We start from the raw sequence: 14,476 nt of genomic DNA, 5'->3' as shown, positions 1-14,476 counted from the left end.
TCATTAAAGAGTACTTTCTGCAGAAGGGATTTATTGGCTTGGTCAGAGTCTTTAAAAGACTTGAAATTAAAAAGATTTAAAGAGCATTGCCTAAGTAGATTGTTTTACTTCATGACTTCATAATGATGATAAACAAAAAAGGTGTACTTGAGAATTACTTACACCACTCCGTTGAATGTATCATACGCCGTTTACTAAGCACTTTACTTAAGCTAATATACATTTCACAATTAAATATAGAGTTCCAATCACAGAATTCTCCCTGTGTTATACTGATCTCGTATTATATGTCAAATCTTCACCAGTAAAAACAAGGTGAATTCTTAGCAATGTCTAAAGAAACAGTTTCTGTTCTGTTTGTAGTGCTCTTTTTTCTTTCAGTTATATCTGCTGATACTATTCATTATCTAGTACCCATCTTCATATGAATGATTGTTACCTTGTACTCTTGTATCAGTACTTTTTACTAGTGCAGGAAATCTTAGTCTATGTATAATTATTTGAATGCAACTTTTACTGTAACTATAACTTTGCTACCCTTGAATTACATCTGTACATGTTTTTCATGATATATTTTCTTACCTCATTGAAAGAAATGTTTGTCATAAACTTTTAAGATTTCTGTGGAGCATGATTAGTCAGCAGCCACCACACACACACACACACACACACACACACACACACACACACACACTACTTCATAGAAATTCTCCTAACCTTTCTTATAAATCAAAATTATGTGAAACAATATTGACTATCATGTACTACCTGCCCAATTCTTTTCTAGTAAACCAAATTTCCAGCTTTAGGCACACTCCTGTGGAGTGATGAGAGCAGGAGACCTGGCAAGTCAGTGGGTGACAGACATTGGAGCCAAATCACCCTGACAACTCCTCTCCATAATAAATCTGAGAAGCTAATCTCTGCTAAATTGTTAATGGCTGTTAATGAGATACTCTATACTTGGTTACCACTCCTTGACAGTGTATTTGCATTTAAATGAGCCTCTTCTGGAACAACTCCCTAACCCAAAGGACTGGTTCCACTGCCAACAGCTTCAGGGACACAGGGCCTCTGGCTCTGGTTTCACATTGTCCCTTGCTGAGACTCATGATATCATTAGGCCATTTGATCTCTAATTCCAGGATATCAGAAAGGAAGAACTGCAGACCTCAAAGTCATGATCAAAAGGTCATTTTTTTTAAAAAAAAGACTGTGCAATGAGAAGTCATAGCATAAAAAAAAATGATCTTTCACTTCACTCTATTCTCTAGTCATGAAGTTATCTGGCATACTGGTGTATGTCAGGTTCTGAAAAGACAGATTCAAGCTCTATATGTTGACATGAAACATTTCTCATTTTTTATTCCTTTTCTTTCTAGTTCCCTTTTACCTCTTGTCATGGTATAGTACTTGAACAGTTCGTTTCTGCCATTCTACATCTTTAATTTTTGTCTTTTCTCCAGCACCATCAACACTGATTCTCCACCATGAGTAAAAACACCTGGCAAGAGTACTTTGATAGATGAAGGAACTTAAATTATCACGAGAAACTGTCTATACTTCCAGTGAGTCTGGCTTCATAGAATGGAAATTATACCATATACAACAGAATATGTTTTAGGACTGTCCCAAGTTGCCACACTTAATCTCCACAGCCTCAGAAAAATTAAAGGAAAAGATCAAACATCTACTTTCACCTTCGAGGACAAGCCAATGTAATAGCCGTTGTTCTTCTTATTTCAAAAATGAGACAAAATCAGATTGTGAATAAAAGGATCTGAGCTCAGATCTGTTCAACTACAAAACCCCCGAACTTCAGAGTCATATCAGTCTTCTGGTTCCCTCACCTTTTCTTCCTCCTTCTCCTTAACATTATATGGACTTTTGCCTCTAGCACCTGATACTTAGCAAATCCTGTAAATAAACTATAAATTATTAAGCACAGGATTTAGCATATTCTGTCTTCCAGGTGTTCAAAACTCTAAAGGAAGATGGAAGCCTGCCCAAGTGGCCAAGGGTAACACTTATGAAGCATGAGCTCCCCTCATTGCCTGCACTGGGCAATTTTGCATCATCTCATAATATCCTCAAAAAAAATGTTCTGTGGATGGGATCCTAACCTCCTTTTTACCATGGTTCTCTTTAACAATCTGGAGCAGTTTATGTAACTCTTCTTAAAATAACACTTTTAAAATTCATACATATAATATATGTAACTTCAAAGGAAACTAATTACCAATTTTTAAATTCAGTTATTAAAATATTTTTAAAACAAAATTTGTGATATAGAAATATACAAGCATTTAAATTCACTAAATAACAAGATGTAACAATGGTTTATTAAACGATACTCAAAAATAGTGATATTGAGGTAATGGGCCAACAATTCTTATATTGCTATATGTGTACACTGGAATTGAACAGTTGAGCAAATGGATGAAAGATTGTTGGAGCCACATTTCTTACTCTCGTTGTAGGAATTTATGAATTAGCAAGGAGAAGAAGCTAAAACGAGCTATGTGTTAACAGATTACACTTGAAGACATTAGTACAAACTCATATTTAGCTCAATATAAGTATGATAGTTACATTTAGCAATATTTATAAATATGTACACATGTCTATAGTAAAAATATATATTTTTTACTACAAATATATATTTCTGCTCAGAGAGCCTAAAAAATGATATCCCCTTAGCAACCACCACACCTTAAGCCCAGATCTTGTTTTCTTTTTAAAAAAATTTTTTTTTCAACGTTTATTTATTTTTGGGACAGAGAGAGACAGAGCATGAAGGGGGGAGGGGCAGAGAGAGAGGGAGTCACAGAATCGGAAGCAGGCTCCAGGCTCTGAGCCATCAGCCCAGAGCCTGACGCGGGGCTCGAACTCACGGACCGCGAGATCGTGACCTGGCTGAAGTCGGACGCTTAACCGACTGCACCACCCAGGCGCCCCCAGATCTTGTTTTCTATTACCATTCTCCAATAAAAAGGAATCAGGACTTCTTGGAGAAATGGCTGATTCTAGGCCTGGGGCAGGAAATATACAAGATGGGCCTGGAGCACCTTGTAATGCCAGAAAGTAAAAAAAGTAATAACACACACATGCACACATCAAAGGAGCACAGGAGCCAACAAAAAGAGCTCCCAATGGTAAAGCTGTAACAATTTGAACAAAATAAAGTAGTATTGGATTATGACCCAAAGTATAAAGTAAATATGCACGAATCTGTACTGATATAAACAAGTTGCATAAATTAATATTTAGGGGACAATAGGCAATCTCCTGTGCAGAATTTCAAATACTTTATGTACATACTCTGCGGTCAAGAAGCTGGAGGACAACTCTCCACTCCTTAGGCATAAGCTTCACATAGTGACTTTCTTCCAACAAGCACAGTATGGAAAGGAAGGAGGAGTAACTTTACAGTGGAGAAATCTGAGCTCACCGTACTCAGGTGATCAAGGTCAACATCAACAGTCATAAATCACATTTATAGTATAAATTCCTGATGTGACATTATGAAATTGGCACTCTGTCTTTGTGGTCATCCTCCCAATAAACCATAACCCCAGTCTTATGGTGAGAAAATCATCAGATTACAACAGTGAGGCATGCTACAAAATACTTGACCACTACTCCTCAAAACTGTCAAGGTCATCGAAAACAAGAAAAATCTGAGAAACTATCATAACTCAGAGGAGTCTAAGAGGACATGACAACTAAATGCAATGTGGTGTCCTGGGTGAGAGCCTGGAAATGAACAGAAGACATTAGGTAAATCCCAAGGAAATTGTACAGACCTTGGCTAATATCCATGTAGCAATAGTGGTTCATTAATTGTAACAAAGGTACCATACTAATGTAAAAAGTTAATAATAGAGGAAACTGGGAGTGGGATATGGAAACTCTGTACTATCTCCTTAATTTTTCCATATATCTAAACTCATTCTAAGAATAGATATAGTGTATTAAATAAAACAAAAAAGGTGATGATGATTTGATTGTACCATCAGAATAGTGATTTTGAGATATCTACAAAAACTGAGATAGGAAATTATCTGGGACTTCTGTTGGTGACAAAGTCACAGGTTCCCCTAATATTATTGTGGTTCATTGCCTGCATTTATATTTAAAGGAAATACTAAATGCTAAACTTCAATTATGGATTAGCAAAACTAAAGATGTAATATTCCCATCCAGATTCTACATACTCTTTGATACAGATTAAGAACCTTGGTGATATTAATGGCCTAATTTTATAAATTTGAGGCTCAGAGAGATAAATTAGGTTGCTGCAGCTTCCAAAAAGCATGCATTCTAAGACCAAGAATTCTTAATGATTTTTGTTGGAATTCTGTTTGCTACACTACCTCCCAATTTTGGAACTGCTAAACAGAGGGATGGGAGGGAGCTCTTTCTTTATGGATCAAATGTGCTTCCCTGGCCTTATGCAATGCAATGCTTATGCTGCTGTTCAAATCCACAAGGTAAAACTGGCTTGTACCTAGTGATGGGAATTCCAAAAGTAAGTTAAATGAGGAAACTCCATTCACACTGAAGTCTAGTGTCAAAGAACATCTCTACTTGGGAATGGCTTAACACTGGGAGAAAAAAGCACTAGCTTTGCTATAAAGAGGGCAATCCTTGGCCCTTTTTTTCTCCTTAAATCCCCAAACCACTGGTGGGTCAGAATAGAGAAAGAAAGGGAGGGAGGTAGTGACGGGAGGGGGGTTGTCGGGAGAAAAAAAATGAGAGAGACAGAGAGAGAGAGAAGGAGGGAGAAAGAGAGACAGCTTAATAGCTGGTGCCAATTTAAAAAAAGGTTAAGAAGGGGCTTATATGTGTATTTGCTTACATTATTCCTAAGGCCAATTCTGATAAATCCTTCGGAGGCAAAAAGAAGATACAGCCATCTGTTAATGTGGATTCTGCTTCTTGGCTTCCAAATATCATAGCTGTCACCGGAGCAGCCAGCCCAATTGCGGGGGGTGGGGGGGGGGAGGGTGTTAGAGGCAACATCTGTACACTAAGTGCACCACTAAACAGCAACAAAATCCTAGGGCCACCCCTCTCTGTTTCCTCGAGTGCTTTCTTTGGTCGGTCCTACTTCTCCACTCCTTTGGGAGTTTCCCATTCTATTACGTAGGCGACAGGGTGAGAGGTCCCAGCTTTCATGATTGTGAGTGGTTTGGCTGTGTGTGTACATGTGCGCATTTGTGCGTGTGCGTTGGGGGAAAGTGAGGCGTGCTCCAAGGGGTTTAGAAAGATTAATTGCTAATTTAAAACATTTCCAGAGCGTTTGAATGTTTATGTCAAAAGACAATCCCAGTCTCAAATTCAGCGAAATGAACAATACTGATAAGGAAAATGAAGAGGGTGGGAAACCCACACAGTCAAATGGAGCTGTCCATACAGCGGGCGTGACAGGGGAGCTCTCGGAGGAAAGGCGCTATGCAGAGAAAGTCCCTCTGGCTCTTCTCTCTCGGTCCACAATCCGGCAACGCTTCCTCCGTAAAAGCATTAATAGGAAAGAAACCTAAAACCCCGAGGGGTAGCGATCGTCGGAAGCAGTTTCCAGACTCCCTTCCCCGCGGCCGGGAGAGGTCCCTCTCCCCCCGCGACTGGCACGGAATGTGGTGATCCGGCCCGGGGCGGGGGATGACTTCATGCTGCCGGAGCGCGGCGGCGAGAGCAGCTGCTGCAGCCGGCAGGTGGGGTGGGGGCCGGCGGAGCTGACCAGGCACTCGGCCGGCTCCGCGGCACTGCGGCCCGGGGGCAGCGGGCGCTGGGACTTGCGCTGACTCCATCCCGAGAAGGTAAGCCGCCCGGCTATTATTAGCTTCACACCACGTCGCTAGGTTCTTTCCGCGCGGTTAGTAATGGGGTTTGCAATACACGGGGAAGAAGGGGAATATCTCTGGTGCATTCTGCAAAGGGAAAAGGAGCAACAACTGGATTGAAATGTTAATCAGCCAAGTGCCTGAGATTAGAGGAGCGGTGTTACTGGGCAAACAAAGAAGACGGTCAGCCTCTATACTCTTCAAGATAATCGACCGTTGCAATGCCAGGTTTGCTTAGACACTGAAGAAGATTCAAAATGTGAAATAATTGGAGTTGCACTGTTATCTTTCTACTTCAGCCTTCACTTGGTTATTTTCTGGTTTTTGGAGCAGCAGGTCCTTGGAGGTAGCTTGATGAAGTAATCAGAAATCTTTCCTCTCTTGCCTTCCTCTGTCCTCTCCCTCCCTAGTTGTCAGGATGGGTCTGTGCCCATTTCAATGTCAAACACCTACTTCAATACTGAACCTTTAGTAAGAGTCTCAGATTAGAGGAGAAACTTCTCTTATCTCCTGGAGTTCAGCTTGGGTTGAGCAGCACTTGTCTCTGCTTCTCCCTTCATTTATCATCTTCTCTCGTCAATTACTTCATTGATTTCCACCCCCCACTCCCTTTCCCCGGAATGCCGGGTCCATTCACAGGCCAGCTCTTGTCAGCCCCTATCCACAACCTCTATTCCACGACTGATTTTGTCAAGGACCTACAAAGGGCATTGCCCTATACCACTTTAGTATTCTCTCTGTATACTGTTGCTTGCGTCCTTCCCCCAAATACAAGGCATGAAAAATCCTGCTTTTAGCCCAGTACCAACATGGATCCTGATAACTCCCTTCACTGTAGTCACTGCGGCTACGAGAGGATTTTGAGGACAGCAGAATCTGTTGGGGTGTGAGAAAGAGGACCATACTTATATCTTTGCTCCCTGTGCATAGGCATAGGTGAAAGTACAAATGTGAATGTGTCTATCCAGTTTTTCTTGAAGCGTTTTTAGTCCAGCTGGGTTGTGAGACACCTACCTGGGTAGGGTTTGGGGCAGGTCCTCCCCAAAAAGCAAGCAGTGTGTTTGTCCTAGGATTCCCCAATAACCTCAGAAGAGTTTCTCCAGAGAGGCTTTCCCCACAGGCAGTTAGAAAGCCAATGGAGCTGGCCAATCTAAACCTCAGGTTATTTGAGCATCCTCAAGTCAGTTTCACCATTTAGGGTTTCTGACCACTTGTTCTAGGATTTCCCCACAAACCTCTTGATGCTGAGCTCAAGTGCTGCCACGTAGGGATGTACATTTGAATAATACGCTTTGAAATGGTTAAGATGGCTGTGATGGGGATTGCAAATGTGCCACTTCACCAACAGAGAGTAGTTGCAATAAGCCAGACTGGGGCATCTGTGTGCCAATATACTATTTAACAGGTGATCTGTTATCTTTAAATTTAGATAGTCTGACTCGATAGCCATGTAATTTTATTTTAGTAAATTAAAATAGGAGATCAATGAAAAAGGCAAGGTTTATAGCTAAAAATTGATCTCTGTCTACCTTCCTTTTTATATATTGCTTTTAGACAAAGATACTGGTTCTGAAAAATCATGTTCATTCTATTATATACCATTATTGCTTTTCTGAATACAATTTCTTTTTATAAAATACACCAAAGAAGGATTTGATTTGGCTTCTTTGTCTCTACCTTTAGTATATGAGGCAGAGGGAGTGGAGGAGGTAAGCAAATCCAAGTGGCCCACTCCGGGAACTCTTCCCCTGGATCACGAAAACCTCAGCATCAATTTTTTTCTTTTGGCTTGTTTTATTATTATTATTATTATTATTATTATTATTATTATTATGTGTTGAGTGTGGTTTGGATTTGAAATATTAAAATTTCAAGATTCTGCGATTTTGAAACAGGCACACCAAATAGAAGAGGGAACAAAGAGCAAGAACAGCAAAACCCTTTATTCTACTATCTTTCTTTATTCACCTTCAAATATTTAACTATATAAATAATGATTCTGAGTAATAAGTGATAATAAATGTTAATATAATAATTCATTTTAAGAAATTACGAAATATAGATTAGTACAATTGATCTTAAGTACAATAAAAATTTCTATAATTTTGAGGTTTCTTTATGTTGACTACTTAGTGCATGAGAATATCCTAATAACAGTTAGAAATTGAAAGTGTCTATTAGCTGGGTTTCTGAAGAAACTGAATTCTCTGGCAAGAAATGGGTCAGAATACCAAGACTGGTATTGCCTAAGCTGGCATCATACCTGCCAGTGGCTTCATAGGTGAGATGAATTCACTAAGTTATGGACCTGCTTTTGAGAAGCCTTTCTGCGGAGAGAGAATATAAGTTAGAAAATTTAAATTTTCATTTCAGTGCAACTGAGGAAGATAAATAAATTTAAGGGATTTCCGAATTTAGTCTTTGTTATGTTGAAATAATTTTTTCTTTCTGAGAAAAATGACCAAATTCAGAGTCCAACGAAGAAATATATGTATGACTTCAAGACTGAAACTGATTTATGACTTTATTTCCTTTCCTTTAAACGTTTCCCAGGGAAAGGAAAAATTAATTGCCTGTTCAGGAGATGGAGGAGGAATGAAAAACAGGAGGATGTGCACTATTAGATGCCAAATGAACTGCAGGCATTTTTGTAGATTTGACAAAATAGCATGAAGTCAATCTACTGCTTTCTAACCATGTAAAAAAAAATATTTAGTTTAGTGGGTGGGCAGTGTTATCAGTAACTCTACAAATTTAGGAGTCAAAGTTGACTTCTCATAACAAAAGGCATTTTCTGGTGCTACCTTATTTTCATTAGTTACAATTGAAATGGACTTATTTTGAGATTTTGAAACATGGAAAAGAAAAAAAATAGGAATAATAAAGCTCAAGAACCAGTGTCTCCAGTGAAAACACTATAAAAAGTGCTATTTTGGAAGTTACCAATGGCCTCCTGACGGTCAGATTTATGTAATATTTCACCCCCTTCATTATGTCTTTATTTTTAAGTTCTCATCCATGTTCTTTTTAAGTTAAATACTTTTATTATTTTTTTTAATGTTTATTTATTTTGCAGAGAGAAGGAGAGAGATTGAGAGTGCATGAGGGTCTGGGGAGGGTCAGAGAGAGAGGGAGATAGAGGATATAGAGTGGGCTCAATGTTGACAGCAGAGAGCTGGATACAGGGCTCAAATCCATGAACCGTGAGATTATGACCTGAGCTGAAGTCAGATGCTTAACTGACTGAGCTCACCCAGATGCCCCAATACTTGTGTCTAAAAGTATTATTAATAAGTAATATGCATCAGGCAGTGAGATATCTCCTTATCTAGTTTCTCAGTAATCCCCTTAAGCGACCCTACGATCAGCCTGAACCAAGTGCTCTTTATTTCCAGTTTGTGCCCCCATGATGTCATGCCTATATGTCTTCATTTCTTTCACTCCTCCTGTACATGTCAAAACCTTACTCACATCAGACACTGCCTCTTCCATGAGGCTTTCCCCATACCCACTTGTCTTTGCATCAGATAAATTTTCTCCCTTGTCTAAATTCCTATTGTACTTTCTATTGTGGTCTGTTCTTTAGTGTGAACATAACTTGTTCTTCTAAAATAGCCTTGGGGAACATGATTTGTGACGGCCAACTTTTTATTACCTGCAACTCATAGTACAGTGTCTAGCTACATACAGATCTTCACCTTATGAGGGGCTTACATCCCAATAGACCCATCGTAAGTGGAAAACACCGTAAATCAAATGCACTTAATACCTAACCTACTGAACACCATATCTTAGCCTAGCCTACCTTAAATGAGCTCAGAACACTTAAATTGGCCTGCAATTGGGCACAATCATCTAACACAAAGCCTATTTTACAATAAAAGTATTGAATATCTCACATAATTTATTGAATACTCTACTGAAAGTTAAAAACAATTGTTGTGTGGGTACAGAATGGTTGTAAGTGTATCTGTTGTTTACCCTCATGATCGCGTGGCCAACGGAGCTGTGGCTTGCTGCCACTGCTCAGCATCACAGAAGAGTATGGTAGTGCTTGCTCACCTGGGAAACAATCCAAATTCAAAAACTGAATTGTAGTTTCTATTGAACATGTATCTCTTTTGTACCATCATTAAGTTGAAAAATCATAAATTGAACCATCCTAAGTCAGGAACCTTTTGTATATGCATAGATGTTAAGTAATTTGATTTTAGTGGCGAAATTAGTTATTCTTTCCCAGGGATATATCTCTACCTACTCTTCTCCGTTAGCCAAGTTTAGCTCCCAGTATGTGTGCAAGTATCATTTAGCTTTTAAAAATATTTATATAATAACATAGTGAAAGTAAATTCAAATAATTATATTCAACAGAAGTTATTGTAAGTTTCCATGCCATTAAATGTACATTAGTTCATACTTACTAATAATATGCTACAATTAACAAAACAAAACTTTAAAGGAGAAATTGTTACTTGCTTTCAACATGCTTGCATTTTTTGAAAAAGAATAAGCAGAAGAAGGTACCTTACATATATAAGTACTTGTCCAGTTACAAGGCACTCTGCAGGTACTTTCACTTGTGGTATCAAATTTCAACCTTCTACTATCTGTTGCTTTTACATTGAAGAAACTGAGATTCAAAGATGTCATGTCACCTAAATGTTTAGCAAAACATTCTTTCCAAGTTACCATGTTGCCCTTTGAAGTATTAAGAGCCAAGGAAAGCATGATAAAAATGTAGTAGTTTAAAATTGTTTTGTAATTAATCTTTCCAGTGTTTCTTAAACTTTTGGGTCTTAACATCCCCTTTGATAATTCAACAAAGGCGGTGCCTCCAGTCCCCGAGTACATACACACACACACACACACACACGCGCGCACACACACACACACACACACACACACACACACAATTGTAGGTGTTTAAGGACCCACTAAAGTATTCTTTAGCAAATGGTTTAAGAACATCTACTCCGGACTCACTTTGACAATATATGTGTCCTTTATTAGCCCAGACATTTTTGGTACTTGAAGTGAGGTTCTCCTTCTATTGTTCTCCCTGCTTTAAAACCTAAAATGAGAGCTCTTCACTATCACTGGCACAAAGGCAGCTAAAGTTGATTCGGAAGCAAGTGCCAGTGAGAGGAGTATTCAAAGAACCCTGATTCATGGAAAAGGAATCCCAGAAGGAGTTCTGAATGTAACACATTCCAAATGATTTATTTAGGGTTTTCCAATCAAAACCTTTTTTTTTTTTTTTTTTTTTTTTTTTACAAAAAAAGAAACAGTTCTAGACTTAGAGTACTGTAGTGCCAAATATGTAGAAGAACATTGCCAGAAATTGAGTGGTGTAGTCTACTTTGAAACATATTCAGTGTTCTTAAGATGGATGTATGTCTGCCTCAAAGTTACTATTTCTTTCTGGTAATTCTGTCTGCAGTAATGTATTTGCTTTTGCCAAGTTAGGGGAAGAAAGACAAATTCATCCCTCCTAGGTTCTAAAACAATTGCCAGCATAAAAATACATTAAAAATTCTTAACTGATACTTGGAGAGACCGGTACAAGCTAGCATGGTTCTTGCTGATGCTATTCAAAGGAAAGTGTGACAACATTAATCTAGAAAAAACATAGATGGAGGGAAAGAAAACTCAAGAGGCCAACTTAAGCTGCTGTTTTCTTTACACTTCCCAAAATATGATAACTGTATAAGCTCCTAAAATAAGGGCAATTTTATGAAAACTTTATAATATGCTTAATACAAAGTAAATTTATGCTTTAAAATATAGTGGATTTGTATTTTTTTTATTGTGGTAAAATAGGAATAACAAAATTTACTGTTTTAACCATTTTTAAGTGTACAATTCACTGGCATTAAGTACACTGACAATATTGAGCAGCCATCACCACTAACCATTTTCAGAACTTTCTCACTCTCCTAAACAGAAAGTTTGTACCCATTAAAGAGTTACCCCTCATTTTCCCCTTTTCTCAGCCTCTTGTAAACTCTATTCTATACATATATGGATTTGCCTGTTTTTAGCCACATCATACAAGTGGAATCATACAATATTTGTCATTCTATGTCTGGTTTCTTTTCACTTAGCATAATGTTTCCAAAGTTTATCCACGTTGCAGCATGTGTCAAAATTTCATTATTTTTAAGGCTAAATAATATTTTAATTATATAATGATAATTATATTAATTAATTATATTTATATTTATAATTATTATATTTCTATTATATTAATGATATCTAGCATAGACACTACCATATCACCTTTAGTAGATGCCTAGTAAGATGTGCTAAGAATGTGCCATAATTTTATTCAATGAAAACCCACTGATAAATATTTATAAAGTTCCAACTTGTTTTGTGATTTTACGGTATGTGGTAACGGACACAAAGGTATATGTCTTTATATGTTGTTGCTTTTACTTTTGTCTGTGTGTGTGTTTTTTTTTTTTTTGTTATTGTTGTTATTGTTCTTGATGGTGCCAAGACCCAGGATTGGCACTTCTCCTTTTGATGGAAAAATTCTTGGAGTGGTATTGTTGGGTCAGAGGTAACACATGCACTTTTATAATTTGAAAAAGTATATTTACTATAAAAAGTCATAAACTTCTTCAAAAAAATAGTATTTCTGTATTTTTTGTAGCCATTTCTAACTATCTTAAAAATGAATGCAACTAATATAAAGGAATCCATTTATCATCATTTGAGCAAGGAAATATTTTCACTTTTTTCATTTCTAATTCATGGAGGAAAAAATACTATACATGAGTATTGACAGATTTCAAGTTTTTCAGACACACATTTTTATCATTTCAAAGATATTACAGTGTACATCACAGATGACAGTCAAGTCTCATAACAACACTGTAGAAAAACTAGTAATATCTATAGCTAGCTTTTTTTTTTTTTTTTTTAAGCCCCAGCAATGGGTCATTTGAATCTAGCCCAATCTAAAATTTGGTCTATTTTTTGGTTCAAATTTATGTACTGCATTATAGTAAATCTTGTATTTTGTTGGGTTTTTTTCTTTAGTTTCTCTTTAGTATATTCTTTAAAAAATTATTTTTTCATGTTTATTTATTTTTGAGAGAGAGAGAGAGAGAGAGAGAGAGAGAGTCAGAGCACAAGCAGGGGAGGGGCAGAGAGAGGGAGACATAGAATCTAAGCAGGCTTCAGGCTGTGAGCTGTCAGCACAGAGCCCAATGTAGGGCTCAAACTCACGAATGAACCGTGAGATCATCACCTGAGCTGAAGTCGGATGCTTAACCGACGGAGCCACCCAGTCGCCCCTTTTAGTGTACTCTTTTTAATTTGTTCTGGTGAGAGTGTCGTATCTAAGCTAAACTACAGAATATGTATGAAGTAAAACAGAATTGGCAAGACTTTTAACTATCTTCTCAGAAGATTGTCTTGATTTGCACTGTCCAAGAGGGGAGAAACAAAGAGCTTGCTAGGGATTGCATCATGTTTTACCCTAATTAGACATTAACATGCTAAAATGTCAAGGATGAAGCAACATGTTTATAACATATTTTTTAAAAGCTACTTAAAACTGAAGTGTTAGAAGAACATAGATAGACATACCCTAGACATTTCACAATAGTGTTTTAAGGTATGCTTTTTCTTTGGTTGATTGGGATGAAAAACCTATTAATAAACATTTCTCTATTATTTACTTTTATTGCTGCCTGATCAAACCTTCTTTAAAAAGCAGGCATAAAACAAATAAGCATTCTGACCTTTGCTTAAATAGGCAACAAGAACCTCACATCTTGATCAATGCACTGCCACGTTTATAAGACTGAGGGTACAAGCATTGGCTTTGTTGGGTCATCGCAATCACAGCAGCAGTACAACCCACTTTGTTGCTTCTCTTCTATACTGCAGAGTTTGGCTGCATAAACAGAGAAGTCAGTAATATCTTTCATGCCATTTCTTACGCTCCTCTCCATGATTTTCACACTCAGGTTCTCTGATAATTGAAATGTAGTGAAAAACAACAAGGGTGTTAATTCCTTCTATCCATTCACAAAACTTAATCCTGCTAGGACTTGCAAAAATAATATTGAATCTGAATTGGTGGGTACCCCAATGGAATAATGAGAATAATCTGTCAGACTCACCAATTCCCAATACAGATTTAAAGATCATCAAATTTTAAATATTGCAAAGATTTAAAACGATTTTAAAGATTTTAAAATTTGGGGCTTATTTATAAGGTAAGCTCACTAGAGAACAGTGCACTTTTAGAAGGATTCATTCTGAAAAGACTGCATTTTTTTAACCACTACCTTCCAAAATAAATTGTGACAAATCATTGTTCACCCAAATTAATATCTCATCTCAAGGAAGTGAGTTCATGGGGAAACTGCCTTCAAGTAATCTGTGATTTCCTGCAGTGGATCAAGCTGAAATGCAACAAGGCTGACATTCTTAACTACAGTAACACACCTGTATTTACTAGGATTACCTAATGATTAGTACACAAGAGTCTTAAAATAACCTGAGAATGTCCATTGATAAAAGTTAGTCAACACATGGCTGGTGATCCTGTAGAAGACAAATCTAAATTTCATTTCTTAAATCATCTGCATATTAGGGAACAACCTAGGATT

General features: G+C 37.5%; 1 protein-coding gene and 1 long non-coding RNA gene across 3 annotated transcripts in view; one reads left to right on the top strand and one right to left on the bottom strand.

The window, feature by feature from the left end:
• LOC147572036 (uncharacterized) overlaps nt 1–14,476 on the bottom strand; it is a 271,873-nt gene that overhangs the window by 118,795 nt on the left and 138,602 nt on the right. The window lies entirely within an intron of this gene.
• The window catches only part of PKIA (cAMP-dependent protein kinase inhibitor alpha), a 96,732-nt gene continuing 87,924 nt past the window's right edge, over nt 5,669–14,476 (top strand). The window contains exon 1 of one of the 2 annotated variants that reach the window (XM_025922943.2): nt 5,669–5,822. The gene's annotated coding sequence lies outside the window, so the exon portion shown is untranslated. The remainder of the gene's footprint in view (nt 5,823–14,476) is intronic. The other variant, XM_086695572.1, reaches the window with a different exon arrangement.

This window comes from Puma concolor, chromosome F2 (assembly GCF_028749965.1).
Source record: "Puma concolor isolate L17-30 chromosome F2, mPumCon1.1.hap2, whole genome shotgun sequence".
Lineage (NCBI taxonomy): Eukaryota > Metazoa > Chordata > Mammalia > Carnivora > Felidae > Puma > Puma concolor.
This window is presented reverse-complemented; position numbering and strand designations above follow the sequence as displayed.